The sequence below is a fragment of the Podarcis raffonei genome, chromosome 6 (genome assembly GCF_027172205.1).
Source record: "Podarcis raffonei isolate rPodRaf1 chromosome 6, rPodRaf1.pri, whole genome shotgun sequence".
NCBI lineage: Eukaryota > Metazoa > Chordata > Lepidosauria > Squamata > Lacertidae > Podarcis > Podarcis raffonei.
This window is the reverse complement of record NC_070607.1, coordinates 39,956,346-39,980,702: the sequence shown is the minus strand read 5'-3', so window position 1 is coordinate 39,980,702 and position 24,357 is coordinate 39,956,346. Positions and strand designations below refer to the sequence as shown.

Here is a 24,357-nt window from a genome sequence, read left to right as displayed (position 1 = left end):
TAAATCCTATTAAATCCTGTTTGCTTTGAAAAATATGAATGTATATTCTCACAGTTCCAATCTTGTACAACATTCCTAATTCTGGATACTATTATATTTATAGTAAACAGTGCCAGTTCTCCCATTAGGCAATATCTTTGACCTTTGGCTCAGGTGGCAGGTCATGAGGGGTGGCAGATGAGGAACCCTGGACTGTCTGCCGCTGCCAGGCCAAGCCCTAACATTAAACAGAGTGAGGCAGCAGAGTGTGATGAATGGTTTTGGAATGAAGCCTGCCAGTGCCCACTAGGCTTGCTTGCTGACCTCAGGAGGACAATGTCCCATCACTAGTGTCAAAGTAAAATTCAACTGCCAGTCCAATCACCTTTGGTATCTGAAACTTGCCCTGTGCCTCAGGCAGCAAAATATGTTAGGCTGACCCTGGCCACTGCCTCTGTCCACTCACAAATGGTTGCCTGCCACCACCACTAGCACGCACACCCCTTCTCCTTCAGGCCTAGCCATTGTTCCAGCTTCAGGGCACATTAAGATGTGTCAACTAAACTTCCATCCAAGCCACACTTGCATGGAAATCAGTCTTCAACTTTATTGGTAAATTGAACACAACTTGAACAGCAAACAAATTACAAATGCAGATTACCAAATACAGTGGTACCTCAGTTCTCGAACGTCTCCGTTGACGAACGTTTCAGAACCCAAACGCCAAAAACCCAGAAGTAAATGCTTCCGTTTTCGAACGTGCCTCGAAAGTCGAACGACTTCCGCTGCATGTTTTTCAATTTTCTCAATTGAATTTGCAGGCAGCCCTTTGCGCCTCAGTTTTTGAACATTTCAGAACTCAAACAGTTTTCTGGAATGGATTATGATTGAGAACCGAGGTACCACTGTACTTAGCTTTAGAAGCTTAAAAAACGGAATGAATAGGAAGTATCTGACTAGGCTAAAAATGGCGGTATGGAAGAGGTAAAAAGATAACAAAAGACCAGGCCCTCCAGGCTGCAGCTCAGAGTGGCAGAGAACAGGACAGAGTGAGACTTTTCTTCATCTGCAGAATTGGATATTCTACAAAGGAATAGCTGATCAATGCATGATAATAAGGCTTGATCAGTTGATTGACAATGGGAAAAGAAAACAGTTCTAAATGCAGAGAGCAGGGGCAAATAAACAATATAACAAATAAAACAATCCCCATTTGGGACAGAACAGCAGCTGCTGCTTAAACCCTAAAAATGCTAAGTGGCATTCCTGCAGGTGGATTCCTCAAGGTTGCCAGTGCTTTTAGTCTGAGAAAAGGTGCTTCCTCAGAGTGAAGCACTGTGCGTGGGGTGGCAGTTCTACAGTTCTCTACTATAACATTTTAAATAGCATTTATTTGCCATAACAATCCATAATGGGACCACAGAGGGGAAGGATTACAGCTCCCTTACCCTATGCCACAATTTTGATGCAGATCGGTAGCTGCTTATGGCTGCTACTAATTTCATTAATATCGTAACTTCCAGTTTGGGTCCTAAATTTGGGGAAGAGGGCAGATGAGTAAAACCAGTGCCCAGAAATGACTTTCAGGTGAAAGTTGTCTCAGGTTGTTATGGGTGTGGCTTTTACAAACAGGAATGTTTGTATCCAAACCTACCCACTCCCAAATTCCAAAATTCAGCAGAATCCCTACTTTAAGGAGATGCAAAATATGAAATGTAAAGTGCTGAGTCTGGAAAGCTTTTCTTTCCTTATTGATTTATTTTACAGCGGTACCTCGGGTTACATATACTTCAGGTTACATACGCTTCAGGTTATAGACTCCGCTAACCCAGAAATAGTGCTTCATGTTAAGAACTTTGCTTCAGGATAAGAACAGAAATCACGCAGTGGCAGCAGGAGGCCCCATTAGCTAAAGTGGTGCTTCAGGTTAAGAACAGTTTCAGGTTAAGAACAGACCTCTGGAACAAATTAAGTACTTAACCCGGGGTACCACTGTATTTCCTTACTTCAACAACAAACATTGAAATGTACTTGTTTTAGGTGCCACTCAGTGTTGACTTTCAAACAAAATATATAGCAAAAAATCATGTTTGTACAGTTTCATAATTTCATTTCATTCCAGCGCTGGTCTCCTGAAAACAAGGGAGAAATGTTTTTTTGGTGCTGTATGGGAAATCTGTGTGCCCCCAGTTGTCACCTGACAACTGACGACACTGGCTAGGCTGATGGCATTTGGAGCCCAATAGTACTTGGGTGGCCAAAGATTCCTCATCCCTGATTTAGACATTCTGATAAAAGTTACCTTTAATAACAAGTAGTGAATAAAGTTGTCAGTGAAAATGAGAGAGATTATTTTCTGTACCTTTATATCATTTGATTATTATGTTGGTTTCTGTAACAATACCAACTGAAGCTACAGTTCAATGTGTATTTACATGAGAAAACTGCATGGGGCTTACTTCCAAGCAAATACTCATAGCTGCTTTAAGATTTATTCGCAATGTAAATTGTTGCCTCTTCACACACCAGTCCAGATTAATTTTAAACATATCATATGTTATTCTGCTGTTCTGATATCTACACTGGTTATTCTGCTCTCATCATGATGTCTAGCAAATAAACTTTGCAGGAGTCTTCAGTGATATTCATTTTAGAGAGTATCCAAAAGTCTCTGGCAGACAAGGGTTAACAGTCTCGGTCTTCCCTCTTTGTGCAGACATGAATAAATTAGCATCCTGAGTGTAGAACATTCCCTTTTACAGTAGGTGGTGTTCTTGTTACACTTTCATACATGGCAGGCTAATTAACTATCTGAAAGAGAACATCGTTAAATTATTTCTCCTACCTCTGCTTAAAACATTTCAACGTTTTAATGTGCCCAAGCAATTCAATTATATTTAAAATGAATAGCTTAACCACAGTTTTCTTTTATAATGACATTCAGAACAGAGTTCACACTTTACTCTGGACACAGACAAAATTTTATAGAAGGGTGGGGGAGCCTATATTTGATTCATTATATTTAGCTAACATTTTCAAACTCACAGATGGGTCTTTTTCCTGTTCCGAAGGTGTTTGATGGTTGCAAAAGTATTCTTTCCCATGGATGTACAATCTCTACTTTGAAATGAAAAAAAAATGACAGGATATTTGGAGTTGCATTCTTTTTTCCCTTCTGAAAGTATATTGCAAGCATTCTTAGTGCTTTGGGAAGAAAAAACATACAAAGGCTCCTTGTTTCCTGCCTGGTCAAAATATCTGAAGTTAAAGCACCAGTGAGACAAAATGGGATAATAATTATTCTTTCTTTCTTTCTTTCTTTCTTTCTTTCTATTTCTATACCACCCTTCATCCGCAGATATCCGGGAGGTTCATAACATAAAAATGTAACATAAAAGCACAAAATACGTGATAAAAACAAGAACAAAAAACCCTACAAACCAGTAACCCCTCCCCCTCCAATGCTAAGTATTATCACATTGTGGTGCTTCATTAATGTTATCAACAACTGAGTACATTGTGGCTTGCCTATAGGGCAACATGGTTTTAATTTCAATTTTGCATCAGTAGCAAAAGGGAAACACACAACATACACATACTCCCTTTGTATCACACACATGGAATGGGGATGGACTTAAAAAATTAATGGGACATGAATTAAAACAAGCAAATTTGATGGTTACTTTTTCATGCTTACAGTTACCTGTGGAACTCCTTGCCAAGGGACAGTATGAAGCGTAGTAGGATAAATGCCTTCAAAACTTCTGCATATCCCTCCAAAACATGTATCAATCCAGAGCAAAGGCGGCAGCAGGGGCTGGTACTGAGAAAGACATCTTCAATTATTTGTATGATGCCGATGACTGTGGCATTTAAATCACTTTTTAAAAAAATTAAGTACTTCCGTATTGGGTCAGCATAGCCTTGTGTTTATATATGTATATATGTATATAAGTGACTGTGCATTATAGAAGTCTGAGCAAGTCCCACACACCCCTCACAAACACAGCACTCCAGGCTAAAAAACACCCCCTAGAGGAAGTTTGCCTGGGGAGGGGTGCAGTGGTGCTTCTCTTCCAGTATTTAATATCACAACAACCCTGTGGGGTGGGCCATGTTGAGAAATAGTAACTGCAGCAAAGCACCTCTGTGAGGCACAGGCCAGGTGTTAAACCTTTCCAGTAGTCCAAGCCCTAGAGGGGGACCACAACCATGCATGTAAACCCTCCCTGTAAACCCACAACCGCACCTCATGCCACAAATACCCAAACACCCGACAACACACACCCTTCGAAACCCCAGATATTGAAACACCCACACCACCGCTCAGCAACGGAACAGGTCACCTCTGTACCAGGGATGCTTCAAAAGTGAGCCTGGGAAGCTGGGCTGATTCTAATGATTACATATCTGCAGACTAAATAACCTGTGATATATTTCCAGGCTTTTCTGGCCTACTTCAGTGCTGTGAGGCTGCCTGTCGCCTGACACATCCAAAATGGCCTCTCTCTCGCCTCCTTGGCCTGCTCTGCCCTTTACCCTCAGGGATTGTGGGCTTTGGTTTTGGCCTTCTGCCTAGGCTAGGAAGCCTGTCATAATTGGCTTCTGCCTCTGTTCTGCTGAGGTATGAGGAGAGGCAGCCGCGTTGGTGCCGGCGTCGGAGAAGGGGCCCAGGCCAGATTCAATGCCACAAAGGCCCACAGCCACCAATTTTGTGGCAGAAAGGATTATTCGAGGAGTTCGCGAAGGGGGACAGAGACTCTGCGCAGAACACCAGGCACTTAAATGCAGGTAGACTTGGACTTTTAAAGTTATTTAAGTATATTAAATAGGAACACAGTTGATTTATTATTAGTGCATAGCCTGGCATGGTTGTGGCCTAGTCATTTTGCAAGGCCGAGGCCTAGTGATAAGGCAGAGCCGCTAGTGGGGTCTTTTTGTTGGAAACAGGGATATACAGAAAAACCACAAAGGGATCAAGATTTATCTGCTGTTCCTCCTTTGGCAAAATATTTACTTGAAAAGTGTAATTGTTGAACGGTGTGTTAGCAAGTGTTAGCAAGATTTCAAAACAAACCATGCACCAACAGAGCATTTCACCACACACACACCCCTCTACTGATGAACTAACAACACATTACATTAAATGCATAGTGTGCAGAGCCATAAGCAGTGTTTTTAAATTAGTATTTGGGTGGGGGGCGGGAGGAGAGGTTTTCATTACATATGAAGTTCACAGAGAGATCCCAGCTGCAGTCCCTCAAAATCAGTCCTTTTACAGAAAAAAAGGTTCCCAGTAACACTGCTAATGTACAGCTACTGTATATGCTTAGAAGTCTCCCGTCATCATTCTATACACTCATATAAGATATAAGTTTATTTCAATTCCAAAGTATCTGTGGCACAGTTAGTACAAATCACTCTTTTCATTTGCTTAGTATTGGTCTGCCTTGAAGGAGTTCAACAAAGGGCATCGAAAACTGATAAACTATCAATAGAAGCTGGAAAAATTAGCAGTTGCCACTAGTAATTCTCAGTTAAGGCTATTAAAACAGCAAATAGTCATATACTAGATACAACAGAAAAAGCAAATGTAGTATTCATCCTTTTGGGGGGGGGACTCAAGTTCTCTTTTCTGTACATAAGGTTAATTAATAACATGCAGAAGCTCATAGTTTATGTAGGAAAATATTGTAGACATTTATTAGTATGCTAATAGAGAGCTACCTTCATCAAATTAAATAACAGACAGCAATGTTGTATCAGATAGGATAACTGAATTATCTTCTATTTACTGACAGGCAGATTCTGGAAACCATACAGATTTGCTTTTGTAGTACTTTCAGTGTGTCTGAACAAAATATCCTATTTCTCTTCTTTCCCTTAGCTGGTATTTCCTTTCAGTTACATCCCTTTCATCTGTAGCCATAAGACAGGCCTAATACTAGGTGGCCCTTGGCAGCAGATGTTTGTAGTGGCGATGAATAAAAAGTTACTGTTTTGGGTTGGTATATTTGTTTGTTTGTCTTCATTCACAATAATCATTTACTTGGAAACAATAGCAGTAGAAATAGCACGGAGAAGCCATATTGGTCTGTGTTAGCTGGGTGGGTCATATAGCGACCAGAGCAAATTCTGTCATGCAGAAGGATGTTGTGAAGATTCACTTGATCTGAAAGTTTGCTCACTTCCATGTAGTCTTGTTTACATGTGTCTTGATTTCTTGGTCATGGAATCTCTTTAGTATAGACTCTTTGCCTCAGTTTTTCCTCTCTATAAAATGGGTAAATGTTTTCTAAATGCTCACTTTAATAATATACTGCACATATTTGTCTTTGACATATGACTTGGCATGGAATATACAATGACAATTTCTTATTTTTTACTTTGTGCTTCTGATACCGTTTGAGCCTGAATTCTTTTAGGGTGATATATTGGACTTGTTGCATGATATAGTGCTTGATGGGATGGGGAAAATGGATCCTTTGGAACAGATAACATGCCTACTGCAAACTTACTATTCTACACTGAGTCTATTGAGTGCTTGCTAGACCTTATCTGGAGTAAAGTATTTAATTTTTAGGAACACGGGTATTTATGTTTATGGTGTGGGCATCAGAAATTTCAAGCTGCAAAATTCTAGTTTTCCTTATAGATCCTTAGAATGTATTTATGATAAGTTAAAACATGTCAATATTTGCCATTTTTTAGACTGTATTCAGTATTACAATAACGGTCCACTGAAAATATCTCAAGATGCTGAGGATACTATTTTAATACACATGACATATGCACACTAAAAACATCATATTCTCTTGCGGTTCTTTAGTGGCCTTCTTTTCAAACTGTTCTTTGTCACTGAAAGTGAAGCCTTGCTTTATTATCAGTTCTGTAGGGTTGTATTACACCCTTTGGCTATGCCAAGTTCACACGTTTTCTTCTTACTGTAATCCCCCAGAGGTCACAGTAAAGGTCAGGGTAGAACATAAATGATACTTTGTGGTCTAACATTCACACAGTAATCAACTCATAAATCCTGGTCATACTGTAATGAGAGTGTAAGCGATAAGGAAATGTAGAGACTGAGTCTTCATGAAGGAATAATGCTGAAAAGATAAGTAAGCAATTAATGTTATTGTTAAATGTACTGCAAGTTGGGGAAAGCATTCTTATTTCTCTGTTTTAGTATTTCTCGGTTTCTAATATTTGGCAAGTATCCATCTGAGTGACTATATTAATGTGAGCATATTAATTTATTGGTCATACCTAAAAACATAGTACTTGTTTAGAAAATGGCATTTGATGAAAGGACTCTTTTTCAGTGGTAGAGCACATGCTTAGCATGAAGAAGGTCTCTGGTTCAATCCTGGACATCTCCTGTTAGGAAGTGGAAGGTTCAAATTCAAAACCCTAGAGAGCTGCTTCCAGTCATATAGACAATGCTGCATGAGATGGAGCAATGGTCTGACTTGGTACAAGGCAGCTCCTTATGAAAATGACTTTCTATTCACAAGTAATGAATGATTCCCCATATCTAGCTGTCGTGTATTAGTTCCTCGATAAAACACATCAAATCCCCCATTTATAGCTGAATGGAATGGGCACAACCATCTTCCATGAGAACTTGCAGAGAAACCTGGGTAAGAACAAACATTTAACAACCATCAAACTCAACCATCACAATTTTTATTTTATCTAATATGTACATCCTACGCTATTTCCAGAAAGTAAGTTTTTCTTATTAACAAACATTTGTCTCAAATGTTTAATTAGTCACCTAATAATCTTCAAGATCATCTGCATTCGCCCTTTAACATCTTTCTGCTTGTGATGTTTGGAGGGCAAGGGTACCAACCCTTGGCTATGTTACAACTCCATACCCTTAAACTCAAGAGATCTTTCACTTGAGCAAATATTCCAAGTTTTGTGGCATTATTTTATTCAGGGTGAGTTAGAGAAAACCAGTGGAATGTGGTTATTTGTGGTCCATCCTTTTGACTGCTGTGATGGATTCTAAGTTCAATTTGATAGGATATTTACATTTACATTAATCTTTCACTATATATCTATATTCAGTTAGCTGGTGTATGAAATATTATGAGAGAGGCAGGCCCCTCCCTGTTCATAGGTATGAAAACTTGTGATAAATACATGCTAACGAATCTTGGCTAAAAATGGATGGTAGGCGAATGTTTCCCATATGCTTTCACCTTTCCTGTAGTCCCTCTTATGTCAGTCTAGTCTCCTTGGAGGAAAGACGTAATATATAGGTGATACATAGAGAGAATAAAAAAAAACACTTCCTTCATCTGAGAAGAATTTTCGCCCTGACCAATTAACTGATGTACAGATAATTGTCTCCAAGGTGTAGTATGGGTTGCCTGTGCCTGGGGCCATGCCGGGGGGGGGTAGGAGGGAGGGAAACAGACGGTGTACACATGTGCATTCAGCTGGCTAATGGCATCCGCATCACCCAGGAAATCACAGCTGCAGAAATAAAAAGATCCCGTTGTCTGGAGAGGTCACTTCCTGCTTCGCATGCAGAAGCCGTTTTCAATGGAGCCCAGCAATGGAAGCATGCAGCTGTATTGAGGCAGCACTGGGTGTTGAATTTTTGTACTCCCTAACAATTTTGCGCCTGGGGCAAATCCCCATACTATACCACTGCTCCCAGGTATTAATAAAAGAACTGAGCATGATTTACTACAACACAGGTTGTTGTGTTGTTGGCATCCATCTGTCTCGAGAGGCAATGGAGTGTGCTTCCAGGAGTGAAGTCAAACTGCTGTTTTAGCAGCACGAGTGACCTCCCCAGGGCACAAACCTGGGCAGTGTGTATGGAGGTCCTGGGCTGCCCAGATGACATGACCCCCTCTTGGCCTCACTGATGTGGTCCAAAGGAAAGCATAGCAATACATTTGGCACCAGCCTGACTGCAGGCATTGTTGGAAGGAGGTGTACAAGGTACCATTCAAGCATCTTAGGGACTCCAGTCCAGATTTGTGTAGGGTTTACTCCTTAGCCTTTGCTTCTCCAATTTAGGAACAGATTTATTAACATATGCTTAACGACCAATCCAGACTGTTTCCCCCCACATTTCATCAAATTATTAACACTTGGCTTAGGGTTACTGAATAAAAACACCAGGCTATGAGAATCAGGGCTTGGGATCCCCATTATTGTTTAAGAATATGGAGACTATTCTGGAACGAAAAAGAAGCCTGTTGGGGTGAGGAGAAACCCCCTAATTTGCCTGATTTGGGAGAACTGAACATTTGCAACTGGCATTCTCTTGTCATTTCAGGGCGAGATCACCATTTGACTCTTGCTCTCTGAATTATCCTAGATGATTTGCCCACAGCCTTTACATTATTTCTTTTGCGTGTTCTTTTTGTGGGTGAATCAGAGCCATGAGAAAGGAGAAAATGTGAGAACTTAGATTATCTGAAACAGTTTCCATCCTACTTTGGGAATCCTGCATAGTGTATTGTGAAGAGACTATTGTTTCTGACACCTTTTAGTGGGTAATGATATCTCACACTTCTTAAATAGGCATAAACAGACTCTGAGGTAATTTGATGAACAATTGTTACAGCTTCTACAACTGCTGTGAAGTTTGTTCCCTTACCCTCTCCCTCCCACAGCATTCTTTGAGTAATTCACATACCAAATGTATGCTTATGTAAAACAGCTTGTGCTATAGGCTGCCAGTACTTTTTCATATGACCTCTAGTGTAAAATGCAGTATGTCTGGCCTGAGTTATATTATTCTGTCAACATTTTGGTCTAAGCTTGAAGCAGCTCTCTGCACAGCTGGCACAGGAAAAGTGGACATCTGTGCAACTAGTCCAATAAACCAAGAAAAAATAATAGAAATTCAGTGGAATATTATTCTAGTCTTGGGGAATGAAAAGAATTTCTTGCTCTGCAAAACACACACAAATGCTGAGATTTCTTATTCACATACCTCCAGAAAGACTAAATCGTAAATCAGCACCATGGAAAGGTGAGAAGTTTAATATGGCTTTTATTCCAAATGTAAACATATTCATTCATATGCCAAATAATGGGGATTAATTTAAAGAGCTTTAGTTTCCTAGGAGTTAAGGTAATTTATCCTGCATTAGGGATTAGTTGTACTTTATTATGTGATATCCCGCCCCCCCTTTAGCACACTCTGCCACTTTAAATAATACAAATAATAGCAGCAACCAATCAGTGCTTTTTAAAAAAAAATGTTTAGGGGTACTCTCATTTTCCTACTCATATTGACACACTGCCCCTCAATGAGGCCAAACCTAGATTCACAAAATGTTTAGGGGTATGCGTCCCCCCAGAAAAAAAGCACTGGGCACAATTCAATCAAAGAGATTTATATTGCAATCTTATATCCATTTACCTAGGAATAAGAACAATTGAAAGCAGTTGGACTTACTTCTGATTAGTCCTATATGGAATTGCATTTAAATAATTGTGTACAAATCGTTAAATGATAACAAAGTGATTAGTAAATCCATAATAATAATGCTACCTACAGTAATGATCAGTCAGTGATTTCACAATAACACAAATGAAAAGAAATAGGGGTAAATGCCAGCTTTCAACAGAAAAAAAATCTATCATCAAAAGTTTTCAGGCTGATTTTTGTTTACAAGTTTATAAAAGCATGGAAGTCATGGAGGTACTGTAAGAGAGAAATGATTCTTTTTTTGTTTCAGAACATCGAATCATTCAAGGAAACCAGTGGCACAATTTTCAGAACAAATAAAGTGTTTCTTCTATGATAGATGCCACAGGTTGTTGTGAAAACCATTAGTGTTAATGGTCTTTAAAAACTACCAGTATATTACATAAATTAATTGAGGATAGTATCAATTTTCCTATTCATAGAGTGAATGCCCTGCTTACAGATGCACTAGGTAAAGGTAAAGGGACCCCTGACCATTAGGTCCAGTTGCGAATGACTCTGGGGTTGTGGCGCTCATCTCGCTTTACTGGCCGAGGGAACCGGCGTTTGTCCCCGGGCAGCTTCCGGGTCATCTGGCGAACCAGAGCAGCGCACGGAAATGCCATTTACCTTTCCGCCCGAGCAGTACCTATTTATCTACTTGCACTGCATGCTTTCGAACTGCTATGTTGGCAGGAGCTGGGACCAAACAACGGGAGCTCACCCCATTGCGGGGATTTGAACCGCCAACCTTCCGATTGGCAAGCCCTAGACTCTGTGGTTTAACCCACAGCACCACCCGCGTCCCACACAGATGCACTGCTATCCATAGCTGTCAACTTTTCCCTTTTCTTGCGAGGAATCCTATTCAGAATAAGGGAATTTCCCTTTTAAAAAGGGGAAAGTTGACAGCTATGCTACTATCACACAAAAAGGAACCTTTCATCTGCAATGTGGAAATCCCTTAAAGAGGTGGAGGTTGCTGTAAACCACATGCTATGATCCATCCACATTGCATTGCAAGTGCCGTTGCATTCAGTAAAAGTTCCATCTGAATAAACATGCTTAATATTGCATTGTAAGTCACAGTATGAAACTATGATATCTATTCCAACCCAACCGGCCGTTGATTTCTTTTTCTTTTTTCTGGGAAAAGATGGCGTGTGTCAAATGGTTAATTGAATAACGGTTCCCAAAAAGATTTCTTTCCAAAGATCAGAAATCATATTTTTGACAGGCTAATGAATGAGATTTCTTCAGCTGTAAATTCCAGAGCTCCTCTAGTCTTAATCAGATGAGTAAGAACAATTTAGTAAACTATTCCATGATATCTAACACAATATACCTAACATTGCCAACACTGTGTCATCACTCACCTTGATGATTATCTGTATTTTAAAATTTAAATTTAATTTGTGAAATAATGTTTTTGATTTTAGCATTTTATGCCAACTTGACATTTTGTGATATGGTTGTATAGAAATATTTCTATAAATAAATAAAACGTTCTGTGGTTTGTATAAATGATTTCCATTGTCCTTGTTTCCCTCTTTTTCATTACAGTATTTATGCAGTTAAGCTATTAGAACCAATTTATTTTCAATGTTGACAGAAGTTGGTGAATATCGTCTTAATCCTTTCAAGTTTTCCATTTACGAAATTCAGTGGAGACTGTTTCAATTAGGGTCATCTGGTCACGTATCCCTTGATCCTTTGATCGCTAGAGCAGCAATACTGTGTCAGTAATCTGTAGGCCACCATTTGGGTTAATGAATCGGCTTGGCTTTAATTCTTGCCCAGATGTAATCTTTTATAGTTTTAATGATTCGGTCTAACATGAGTTCCAATTGAATGTAAACAGCTTCTTGGATATATGTGAAAATTCTCTTTTTAACATTTTGCCTCTGTTTCTAATTAATTGTAGAGCAATTAAATCGAACCCTGATCTGTTGGGATCAAGATTAAATCATAGAATGGACTGTGCTGCTTATATCTTTGGTGAGATCATTATTGTCAAGACTAATAGTAATCAGGAAAAGAGGAAAGAACCAATGTAGCAGGGGGAGGGGAACCATTCAATCCCATTTTATTTCGAATATTCTCTTCTCACTAGACATCTGGTTTGGCTTAATGCACAATCATAGTTTCTCTTATATAACAGCTTTACTGAGAGATCTCAAAGTACGTATTTGCCAAAATAAATGTGAACTAGGTTACAGATATTTCCATTATAGAGACATGCTGAAGGAAAGACAAGGTATATAAAATAAATGTCTATGGGTTTGCAAAATGGTTCTTTAAAAGTCAAGGAAGAGAAAGATAACTAGCAGAAATGTGGGGATAGGTGGATGTGTGCACAATTACACTTAAAGAAATATAACAAAGCAACTCTGAATGGTAAGGGGGAAAGGGCCGGTCAACAGCCAGGATAAAGGGAAGTACAGGAATGCCCGTCCAAAATAACATGGACAGTTGCAGGTGGAAGGGGGAACAGTGGGGGAGGGTGTTTGCCCTTCTGTGCTGCCCGTGGGTTTCCCATAGGCATCTGGCCAGCTGCTTTGAGAAAGAGGATGCCGAACTAGATATGCCTTTGGTTCTGATCCATCAAAGTTCTTGCTATATCCTTAAACCTTGTCTTCTGTTATTGTGCTTTAGTGCTATGGGAGCAGCACCTAAATTAGTTCAGAGCAGCAACAGATAACAAACACCGTTACTACTTGGAAAAGAGTTATTCATGCTCCACGTACGTTATAAAAGGTTAAGGAGAATAATCTTAACATTAGTGAGGTAAGGTATAAATTTGCATGAACCTTACGGCAGAACTGAAATTGTATGGGTTAGATTTTTCCTCTATCTGTAACCTCAGCACCTTAGCAGTAATTGCTAGTTTGCTGTTTACACTTTCCTTGAGTAAGTTGGGTAGGCCAAGGTCTCTGCTGGAAATACTGTAGGAGCCATCTGCTATCCCTTGCTGTCAAGGGCTGGGCAGCTACACAAACAAGCCAAGCAGTCTCTTAGGAGGCAGGGCTTTTAACAGTGCCAATAAAGCAGCATGCATTCTGAAAGGTGTAACACGCACACACCCAGACTCCCCTCAGTGCCACAAAGATGTTAAGCCACAATTTTTGCAAATTCAGGAGCTGCTCCATAGCATCTTATACAATATTATGCGGGATCTCCACTCAGCACAGCTCTTTTATTGCATGAGGTGGCAAAAAAATTCAGGCTTGGTCCTGTTGCTGCACACCTCAGCTACAACCCTGTATGCAAGCATGGGATCAAAATTGTAGGTGTGGACAGGCAGTACTAACACAGGTTTGACCTTATGATGAGTTGTTCAGACTAAGGACTAGGCCATTGTCAACAACTTTATAGAACTACCTTCTTCTGCGAAAAGCTGCCTGAACGCTACAATTGTCCTTCAAAGCTATCAACAGTAAGGTGAGTGGTGACCTGTGACAGGGTGTTGTTGTTGTTGATTATAGTGCCCCATCTTTAGAAGTCCCTCTCCAGAAAGGGCCATGTGGTACCAAGTCTGCTTTCTTTTCTTCCTTGGTGTCAGGTAAATTACTTGCCCAGATCAGACCTTTTCGAGTCAATAGCTTTTTTTGTTTTTAGCTGGGATATTTTTCTGCTCTGCTGCTTATATTGCTGTTGTTTTTACTGAGTACTTGTGTTTTGAAAAATATTTTTATGTATGCTGATCTGGGAGTCTTGCCAGCTGAAGAGCAGGATAATATGGTGGAACCCCTTTTGGCTCCTTGTGTCGCCTGATTTGTTGGCAGCTGCAGTATCACCCTTTGGACAGAGTGGTACAAAGAATGAGGCATCTGGGCTGTGCTCCCTGAGCCTCCAATCTGAGCCTTATGGCACTTTACAAAAGTCCTTTGTAAGGTGGGCCTGTTCTAGAACTGTTTTCTTCAATGAAGCAGACCCAATTAACACGATTTTCCCACTCTACAGCCAATTAACTCAAGCTAAGTAGGAAATGTCAAGTCCAGGTGGGGCAACTGGATGTTTTCAGGATGCCAGAAATAGCATAGCAGAAATTAAATTTGATTCAGAATAAAGAAAATTTATGTATGCTGTGGAGTGTCAATTTATACTTCAGCTCCATATTAGCTTGCAAGGGGAAATAGAACAGTGCCATCTCTCTAACCAAGTGTTATGATAAGAAAGGTTGCAAGTTAATTAGAATTCTGCCATCTTTGTGCCAAGTTTACCTCAATTAATGATTATTTTTAAATCTATTTCTCTCCTTTGTAGTACTTGTTCTTTGATAGAAAGGAGATGTTTGAGTCTTGCTGAAATTGTGTTAACAGTCTTCTTCTCTTTTACCTCTTAAGGTTTTCAATTAAACTGCTGTAATTTGTTTTTCTTCTGCCAAGCACAATAATGACTTATTAGGCACTGACAATGTTAGTGTAACCTCCTCTTCTTCTTCTTCTTCTTCTTCTTCTTCTTCTTCTTCTTCTTCTTCTTCTCTAAAATACGAATGAATTCCAATCACAATCTAGGCTTCCAATGAATCAACACCCCTATTGTTACACCTGCAAATTGTACATAGAGAGAAGCATACTTCAGAATTAATGAGCACAGCTGCAGTCTCTTACATTCAACACTTGTAAAATAGACTTCTTTAAAGTGCCATTATCACAATATTGATAGAGTTATTTATAGTACTGCAAACGTTCCCAGTCATAACAGACTCCTTGTTATTCCACACACACCCAAATCCCCCAAAGTAGTACATGCCATTGCCATCTTCTGGCATCTTTCCAGAGCCCACGAGAAGGCAGCAGGTGGACAATCCTTCACAGATGAACTCAAAAAGACATGGGGGGGGGGGAAAGTTGTCATCAGCAAATGTTATTGGAGGGAATAAGCTGAAATGTCAGGGACCCCAATCTGCAGCAAACCTGTTTACATGTGTTTCCAGTGTACCTTCCCCTCCCATTTCCAGGATGGAATGTGGAAAGTGGTCAGATGCAGTTGCCAGCTTAGAAGTGACCTGTTCAGTGTTGTCCAAGAGTGAGAACTTCCATTTCTGCTTGTTTTTACCATAACTCAACTAAGCAGATGCAAGTTCAGACTTTCAGCTATGGTTGTTGAAAACAAACATCTCAGGTGCCAACTTCTGTTGCTTCGGGAATAAAAGAAGTGTTGGCCTTGTGTTATATGAGTGCACAGCTAAACGTTGCATGAGGCAACAGCACTGTTGTCACTAGCTGAGTTCTTTCATTTCTAGGAATGTGTGGCAACAAAATTAATCCTAGTAAACTCAAGCATTATCCTTTGTCTAATGGTTTGGAAACTCAATATACAAACTGCTTGCGTAATTACAGTCCTGTTGACATAGTGACATATAGATTTTAATGAAACCATTCTGCAGGAAGAGTTAGTGTTCATCGGTTGTATTCAGACTTATCATATCTGGCCATGCCTCAACACCCGTCAACATACTACATATTTGTTTGTATGTCATTTAGAATATTGAAATCATAGACCATCCATTAAGTGTGTCTTCCTCCTTCTCATGACTTGCTGCTGCCTGTTCATTTGCAGTTCCCTCTGGGCCCAGTGGGGATCAATAGTGACCTCCTCAGCAGGTGTCCAGCCTTGTTCACCTTGATGCCAACCCTGGCTGAAAGGATTTTAAGGACAGAGAAATCAGGCTCAGGAGACACACCCTTAGTGCGCACCCACTGTGGTTAGTTCTCCTCCCTCAGCCCTTATGGTGGCAAATACACAACTGTGCAATGTGTCCAAGCCTAGATCTTGGACCTCATGTGTCCGAGCCTAAATCTTTAGTCATGAAATAGCAGCCTTCCTTCACCACCAAACCCCTGCCATCTAGCAGCTTCAGGTACCCCATTTACAAGAGAACTATGGGAAGGCTGGCAAAGCATTATGGGAGCTGTTGGGAGAGTCGTCCCAGGAAACAACTTTGTGTGTTACATTGTAAATAAATACGTATTTATATACCACCCAATAACAAAATGTTCTCTGTTGACTTACAAGAGCTTCCTGTACTGTAGGAAGGGATGAACATTGATTGATCTACCTTACACTGGGACAACTGAAACCCATTCTTCGGCTATTGTTGGTGTGCTACGCACTTCTTGGAAGCAACATTTTCCATTGGTATGAGAGAAGTGCGTATGCACAACTTTCATTAGGGGTCATTTGCAGTAGAGAGGGGCTCAGGAAGATCCTGCTTGTGAGCTTCCCAAAGTGGCTTGGTTGACCACTTTGAGAACAGATGGTATTTTGCCTGATCCAGCAGGGCTCTTCTTAAGATGGTGTTCTAGCCAACTCTGTATAATTATATAAGGGCAGAAGGTCAGTACTGCTCCCATTTCTGACCCCCAACTTTTCAGTTTTCACACAGACACCTAGGCTTATCAAAGTGTGTGTGCGTGTTTACACATACACACAGAGATAGAGAAAGAGAGTGTTTTTCCTTGACTTTTTTTGTGTGTGCAAGTGGTGGAAACAATAGGATTTAAAAGGAAATGGTTATTTATTTCATTTTTATCCTGTTCTTCCTCAAGGGGCTCAGAGTTCTCCATCCTCATGCTAGCTGGTCTAGGCATCCTTAGCATTAGAAATGGAACGTGTGATATATTTGCAATATGTTCTGTTTCTATTGAAATCCTCTTTTCAAACAGCACATAGCTTTCAGCATATACGTTGCAAAATTAATACACTTAAAATCAGAGTGGGAGTCCTCATAATTCATTTGGAGCTGTTTTTAAAAGTTGGACATTGGTCAAGGACAGCTTATTGATTGAATTTAACTGCATATATTTTCCTACCCATTTTATTGAAGCCTATTTTTCACGTCACTTGAGAAGGCTGCTAACATTTCAGTAAGGGGATATGCCAAAGCATTGCTTTAATTCATTATCTTTTGGACACACAGTAGTTGTGGCTTGGCCTGAATTAAACCCTATGGAGAATGTGATAGTGTAATTACTTTCAGGTATCCAGAACTGCTTTTAATTGAATTCTCTAGGAGATTATTCTTATGATTTGTTCTGCACTCATATCAGAGATAAATGTTGGGTATTTCAATGATATATAAATATTTCATCAACTAAGCAGAGGTTTCTTTTGGTACCTTATGAATTTGAAAGGTCAATGATTTGGTGAAACATTGCTCAATTAAGAATGACTAATTATATAAATGAATCTGCTACGAATTGCTTGTCCCCTTCTGTCATAATGAATAAGCATGGTGATTTTTGAGGGAACAATCTGTGATTTTGTTTGTCTGCCTTCTCTGAGCCATTCAAAATCCCTTGAGATTTTTGTAGACAAAACTGAGCATTAGCTAGATTGCTTCAATAAAGTAAAGTGTCATGTGCATCCAAAAGTTTATGTCATCCTACTACAAACTGTAGTTAGGATCTAGATGTTCCCAGATTAGAATGAGTTATGAACTGTAAAGAAAGGTGAGGTAATGTTGACAATTATTGCAACTGTGTAATGGAGCAAACTCTGAAAAAAATCTCTGCCAAGAGCTTGCAGAACTTTCCAAGTTATGTGGAACAATGGTATCTCACTGAATTAGCTTTCCAGACTGATTGGGGGGCAGAATCTGTAGGTCCATTAAGAGGATACCTTATGGTACTTGGATTTATTATGGTACTACAGTGGTACCTTGAGTTAAGAACTTAATTTGTTCTGGAGGTCTGTTCTTCAACTGAAACTGTTCTTAACCTGAGGTACCACTTTAGCTAATGGGGCCTCCCGCTGCCGCTGCGCCACCACCGTGCAATTTCTGTTCTCATCCTGAAGCAAAGTTCTTAACCTGAGGTACTATTTCTGGGTTAGTGGAGTCTGTAACCTGAAGTGTCTGTAACCCGAGGTACTACTGTATGTCATTATAAGCTGTCTTCAACTTGTTGGCATTATCATCACCTTTAATCTTTCAGCTTATCCATACAAGAACAAGTCAGCACTGCAAATGTTTAGACCCCAAGTTGAAAAACCAACTCTAATGAGCAGAATTTGCCAAGCCACCTCATCATTTTACTTGTCTCTATGTGAAATCCATCTTTTTTAACTCGAAGAAAGCAATATATATAGCAAAATATATAGGTGGGTTTATTCGGGACATGGGTGGCGCTGTGGTCTAAACCACTGAGCCTAGGACTTGCTAATCAGAAGGTCGGTGGTTCAAATCCCCGCAGCGGGTTGAGCTCCCGTTGCTCGGTCCCTGCTCCTGCCAACCTAGCAGTTCAAAAGCACGTCAAGTGCAAGTAGATAAATAAGTACCGCTCCGGCGGGAAGGTAAACGCCGTTTCTGTGCGCTGCTCTGGTTTGCCAGAAGCGGCTTAGTCATGCTGGCCACATGACCCGGAAGCTGCCAGCCGACAAATGCCGGCTCCCTCGGCCGGTAAAGCGAGATGAGCGCCGCAACCCCAGAGTCGTCTGTGACTGGACTTAACGGTCAGGGGTCCCTTTACCTTTATATATATTTCAATTAAGCAGTGGTGGGAATGCCCAGATTTTAGCCTCCCCTCCCAGTCCTGTTAGAAGTAAAATAAAATAAAATTTTCAGCATTATACAGTGAACCTGATGTGCCCTCTGCTAACTAAATCCAAAAAATAAAAGCAGTTTTAGCAATATACAATTAATCTATGGGGGGGGAGATGGGCTTCACCTATAGGTAATGAAGTATTTAAGCACCTTTGATTGAAATAAATTGGACCACAGAGGATGTGTGATTTTCAGGGCCACTGAACATTGACAGTTCTCTCACTGAACCATACTGACAGAATAGACGTGCATGGCTGCATTTGCAAAGTCAGCTTAGTGGTAGGTTATCAGTAGAAAACCACTTGATACAAGATATAACTGTAATCATTTTGCACTTTCATTTTGGTTTCAGAAAGTCTGACCTGAAACCATCTTAAATCCCTATACATTTCTAAAACCATAAAGCAGCATTCCTTTGGTCAGTTGTTTTAGCTTAAATACTACTACAAGTGCTAATTTCATCTGTGCATATGCCTGTCTGTGTGTTTCTTTAATAGCTTCCCTGATCTATGAAAGTAGCTTTGTGGTTAAATGTCTAAAGTTTTAATCACAGTTCTTCAACTAAGATGGTCCTAAGACATTCTGTGGTGAACTAACATAGTCTGGCTATCCAGGCTTCTCCCAGATCATTATCTTTGGCAACATTTATTGTTAATAAAAACATACATCACATTGCAGTGCACTTGTTTGTGATGGCTTCAACACTCAGCAGGTAGCAGAAGCAATAAGAAAACTTTCAACTGAAGCTAGCATATGTTGGTTTCATATTAAGATCACATCATTAGGACATTTTCTTGCCTCTAAATCTCTTGTTCATACTTGACTGCTATGTCGCAAAGGACGTCAGAATGGAATCACACTGGCACCTCCATCCTAGCCTGACTGAAGGCTTCAACCAGCAGCCACTGTTTGAACTCCTTCTTAGTTCAATGCAACTGTATGGAAAGCATGAATTTTGTGGTTTACTAAATAAGATGTATACCTGGGAGTAATACCCAGTGAAATCAGTGGAACTTCTGAATAAAAATTTATATGATTGTGCACACCTTAAATCTGTTCTGGGGGCTCCTTACCCTCCGGAACAGTTTTGGAGGAGAATGAAGGGAAGTTCTGTTGCACAAACGGAAATCCTTTTGCTAACATAATTCCTTGGATACTGCCCAGTATGTTTTAAATTGCATAAATCTGCACTGGTTCTTTGGAGAATATCAGTTTAATACTATAATTTTAAAAATCAGTTGTACCATCCTTATTTAAAATGGAAACTTTATTCACATAAACATAGCAATATAACTATTTTTGATGGAGTGCAATGACTAAGAGTAATGATCATTTTATCATTCTCTTATACTATGCAAAATATTCTGTAATGTAATACGAGTATTGTATGACAATTCATTGCATAGATGCTACTGCACACACATGCTTGTCTATGCAATGTTTTGTCCATCTTGTTGCTCTGCAAAATGCTAATTTTTGTAGCCTTTGCAAGCCGCCTTACAAATATTAAAGCACAAGCACATACAAGGGACAGCCTCTGTTAATTCTGTGATTTCTAATGATAAGTGATCTGAATCCATATTATAGCCATTTAGTCAGGAGCACAGCAAGGGGCCTATTCTCCTGTCTGTACTCATGTGTTAACTCCTATTGACAGGCATTAATGGGAACTGCTTGCACATATGGAGAAGTGAATAGTCCCTATGGGAGTTGTATAAACTAGTCTGTGCCTATAGAGATGTTGCTTCAATGGCCAGGATTAATATGAGCGTTGAGGAATGTTGTGGTGAAACAGAGACCTTTCTGCTTCTGGTGATCAGGTGCGAAAGGGGGAAAAAACAATGTCATAATTTGTTACTTAAGAATTCTAGTTTCTCCATATATACAAATCAAGCACATCAAGAGCATAGCATATTCCAGAAAATATTTTTTAAAATTATTAGCAATTTGAAATCAGTGTTGCTTTACTCTTTCTGCAAGTAAAAATGCCCCAAGAAATTTGCTGTGGCTAACAGAAATTTTACTTAAGCATTCTTACATCTGAGTTTATATGTTTTATTGACAGTCTGGCTAGTTATCCAGTCCAAGCCCATATCAACTCTTCTCTGCTCAGTTAGACGTTTGTACCCACCAAATTTTGTTCTGTTATAACCACACATTGGCAACCCTTTATTTTTGAAGGATTTCCTATGGTGAAACTCAAGTTGAAGCATTTGGGCATGTTTTGATATAAGCAATAAATTGTGCAGAGATGTTTGAGATTGTGTTAGCAGCTACTCCACTAACGTAACACGTAAATAGTCCCACTGAAATCAAATGGATTTAAATACATGGAAGTGGGCACAACTATGCTTTATATGTTTGTATTAACATCTTGAATTGGGCCCAGTAGCTCGCTGGCAGCCACTGCAGTGCTTTTGGGACCAATGTCCAGGGCGGGCCCAATACATTCTGGCACCTGAGGCAGACCCTAAAATGGCACCCTCCTGCTTGCCAGGGAAAATCTACATGAGGAACAGGGGCAGGGGGGAAAGATTGACACTAGGATCTGATGTCCCAGGTGGATCCTGCCACCTGAGGCAGTTGCCTTGCCTTCCCTCATGGGTAGGCTGACCCTGCCAACATCACATGGTCCCAGCTGGCAGGCCTACTTAGCAACTGAGCAGCCCCATTCTGCACTAGCTGCAGCCTCCGGTTTGACCTCAAGGACAGCCCTGCGTAGAGTACAATACAGTTGCTAAAGCCAGAGGTCACCAGAGTATAGACAACTGAGACCAGGCTATCCCAGGCCAGGAGCAGCTGTGGCTAGTGAACCAGCCTAAGCTGGTTATGAACAAGCCTAACCACAGAAGCTGCTTGAGGAGGACTCCCAGGCTATGAAATTGATTATTCAATGGGAGTGCAATGAAGGTGTGACATCCTTTTCTGGCAAAGCTTGTGGTCCTTCAGCAGCTCTGTGACGGGCCAAAATTGAGTAAGTGACGCTTCCCTCTCCTCTGCCTATCCATGCAGGTAAAGAGCTGGAAAAGGATGGGTCTGAAACACAGAGAAGGCAACAGTAATAACATTTTTTGTCAGCCAAAACCAAGGTGGATAACCAGATTAATTAAGAGTACAGACAGAAACTGTGCTGAAAATGATTTTCTTGTTCTTGATTTCCAACTTTCTTTCCCCTTTGTGTGACTATGCAACTGTTTTATACATTATATAGAGGATATTTTCTTAACCACCACGCCATTCAAAGGCTTAGATTGCTTCATACTGGTCTCCATGATTATATTTCTTCTATGTTTCATTCTGAATTTTTCATTAGGCATGGAGTATACACCTGACTTTCCTTTTCCCCATATTAAGAGTGTTAAAAATACATCACTGCACCAGAGATGCTGACTCAATACTCCTGGTGGAGACTTGATCTGATGTATAATTTTAAAACTACTGCTATACATATATTAGATTTTTTTTTCTTGATAGTTAGTATGTGTGTGTGTGTGTGTGTGTGTGTGTGTGTGTATATATATATATATATATATAATGATAATATTTTTCTACTATGCTGCTGTCAAGTTAACTATGCCAGCATTAAAATACCTTGAGCATGACTATTACAGATACTAAGATCACAAAATGTAAAGGGTTCAGTGGCTGTAACTCAGTAGCTTGGTTCATGGTTTGTCTGTCAGGGCTGTGCTGACTTGTGTTCTCTCCCTTCTTCATGTGCTCAAATACCTTCCCTCAGGGGAAATATGAGAGAAAATTGGAGTGCATAAGGAGGAAGAGAAAGGAGCTTGTGAGCACCAAAGCATGGCCCCATTGACCAAATCTTAGTTCAACTGAAGTATCTGTAAAATTGAGTTTCGTGGACTCAGTTAATGTCAGCTAAGAGTGGCAGTTTCTGATTGGCAAGGCAATTACCAGTGTGTATTCTGCAACTGCACTGTGTATGCTTGGAATTAATTGTTAGATGCAGAATTTGATATGCTAAGAATCCCTGAGATCTTTTATTTCTTTAAAGCACTAGTCCTTCTGGTTCTAAAACTTCAAAACATGTGGGTAATGCCTGGTGAAAACTTGGATGTCAGGTGGACTGTGCAAGAATTCCAGAGTTCTGGGGACAGAACTTCCATGGTTTGCATTGCCCCATGACTAGCAGGAGCATATAAAATTGTGTGAAATAAGGAATTATGTACATATTTGATTGATTTCTAACATTCATATGGATTGCATAACTCAACCTTTTTTATCTTCAAAATTTGGGTTATCAAATTTTGCAGAATTTATATTTATCTTAAAATTGTTATCCTTTCAGCCAAGAGTATACGTAGCTGTGACTTTGTAAAGGGTCAGTAGCAGGTGATGTATAAGGTTCTCTCAGGAACTAATTAGAAGCTTGATTCCACAAAGACACATAAAGTTTTCATGAATGCAGTTGGTGTTATTGATTCAAACCAGTGAGGTACTTGCTCTCTGCAGGGTTTAATTCTTCTCACACCTGTGGTTCTACAGTGTTGGATACGCGCGCGTGCGCACACGCACACACACACACACACAAACAAACACAGTACCCTCACAATACTCCTAGTGTTAAAGCAACAGCAACACTGAGGCCTTTCTGCCCCACATTATTACTTATGTACTCCCATACATTGTGGTTATTTTCAGCTTTCACCACTCCAGATAGCAGTGTTTCGCTTGCTATTTCACTAATCCTAATGAGCTGACTCCTCGTGGTGTGTTGCTGTCATTGGCAGCAGGCTACTATACCAACAAACTTGGCACCTTTGCGTTTCCTAAAGGCAGGAAAGGGTTACACCCAGCACAAATTTAACTTGCAGTGTCAGCCTGTCCCAAATGCCTTGTGAAAAAACACAGTGGCAATGCACGCTGCAATGCATGTTTGTCATGCAGGAACAACAAAACCAACCATCATGTGTTGTTAAAAACTCCCATTGTATCTTTTAGGTACAATATCATTTTTTTAATACAACACATGCAAAATGATATCAACTTTCCATTGCAGTGGACCTAAAGAGAGTGAAACCAGCATAACTGACTGCTCACCCAAACTCCAACACACATGCTGGGGATTGTTCCCACGAACCCCACTTGAGCTTTTTTACTCCACTTGAGCTACTCTTTTTTATTTATCTCATTGCATTTCACTTATACATCAGTTCCAATGAAACATCTCAAAGCAATTTAACAGTAAAAATAGTTGCACTTGCCTTATTAATATTGGCAGGAGATGGTCTCATGCATATTTGTAAAATATCCAGTCATCTAGTCCGCTGTGGCCTGGAGACAGGTACTACAGCAGTGTTGCTGATGCTAAGCAGATTTGGGTTTGGTTAGTGCCTGGATGGGAGACCACTTGGAAACTTGA

The 24,357-nt window shown here is 40.1% G+C and overlaps 1 protein-coding gene and 1 long non-coding RNA gene across 6 annotated transcripts in view; one reads left to right on the top strand and one right to left on the bottom strand.

Annotated features, from left to right (window-relative positions):
- Positions 1 to 24,357, top strand: part of NFIA (nuclear factor I A) — a 409,131-nt gene that overhangs the window by 60,822 nt on the left and 323,952 nt on the right. The gene's annotated exons all lie outside the window — the stretch shown is intronic.
- LOC128415682 (uncharacterized) lies at positions 1,627 to 4,917 on the bottom strand. 2 transcript variants are annotated; one of them, XR_008331038.1, is made up of 3 exons: positions 3,025 to 4,917; positions 1,986 to 2,111; positions 1,627 to 1,752 (listed from the first exon to the last, which is right to left on the bottom strand). It is a non-coding gene; the product is annotated as an uncharacterized LOC128415682 (long non-coding RNA). The 2 variants fall into 2 exon arrangements; XR_008331039.1 differs by having other exon boundaries at positions 1,986 to 2,790; positions 3,025 to 4,915.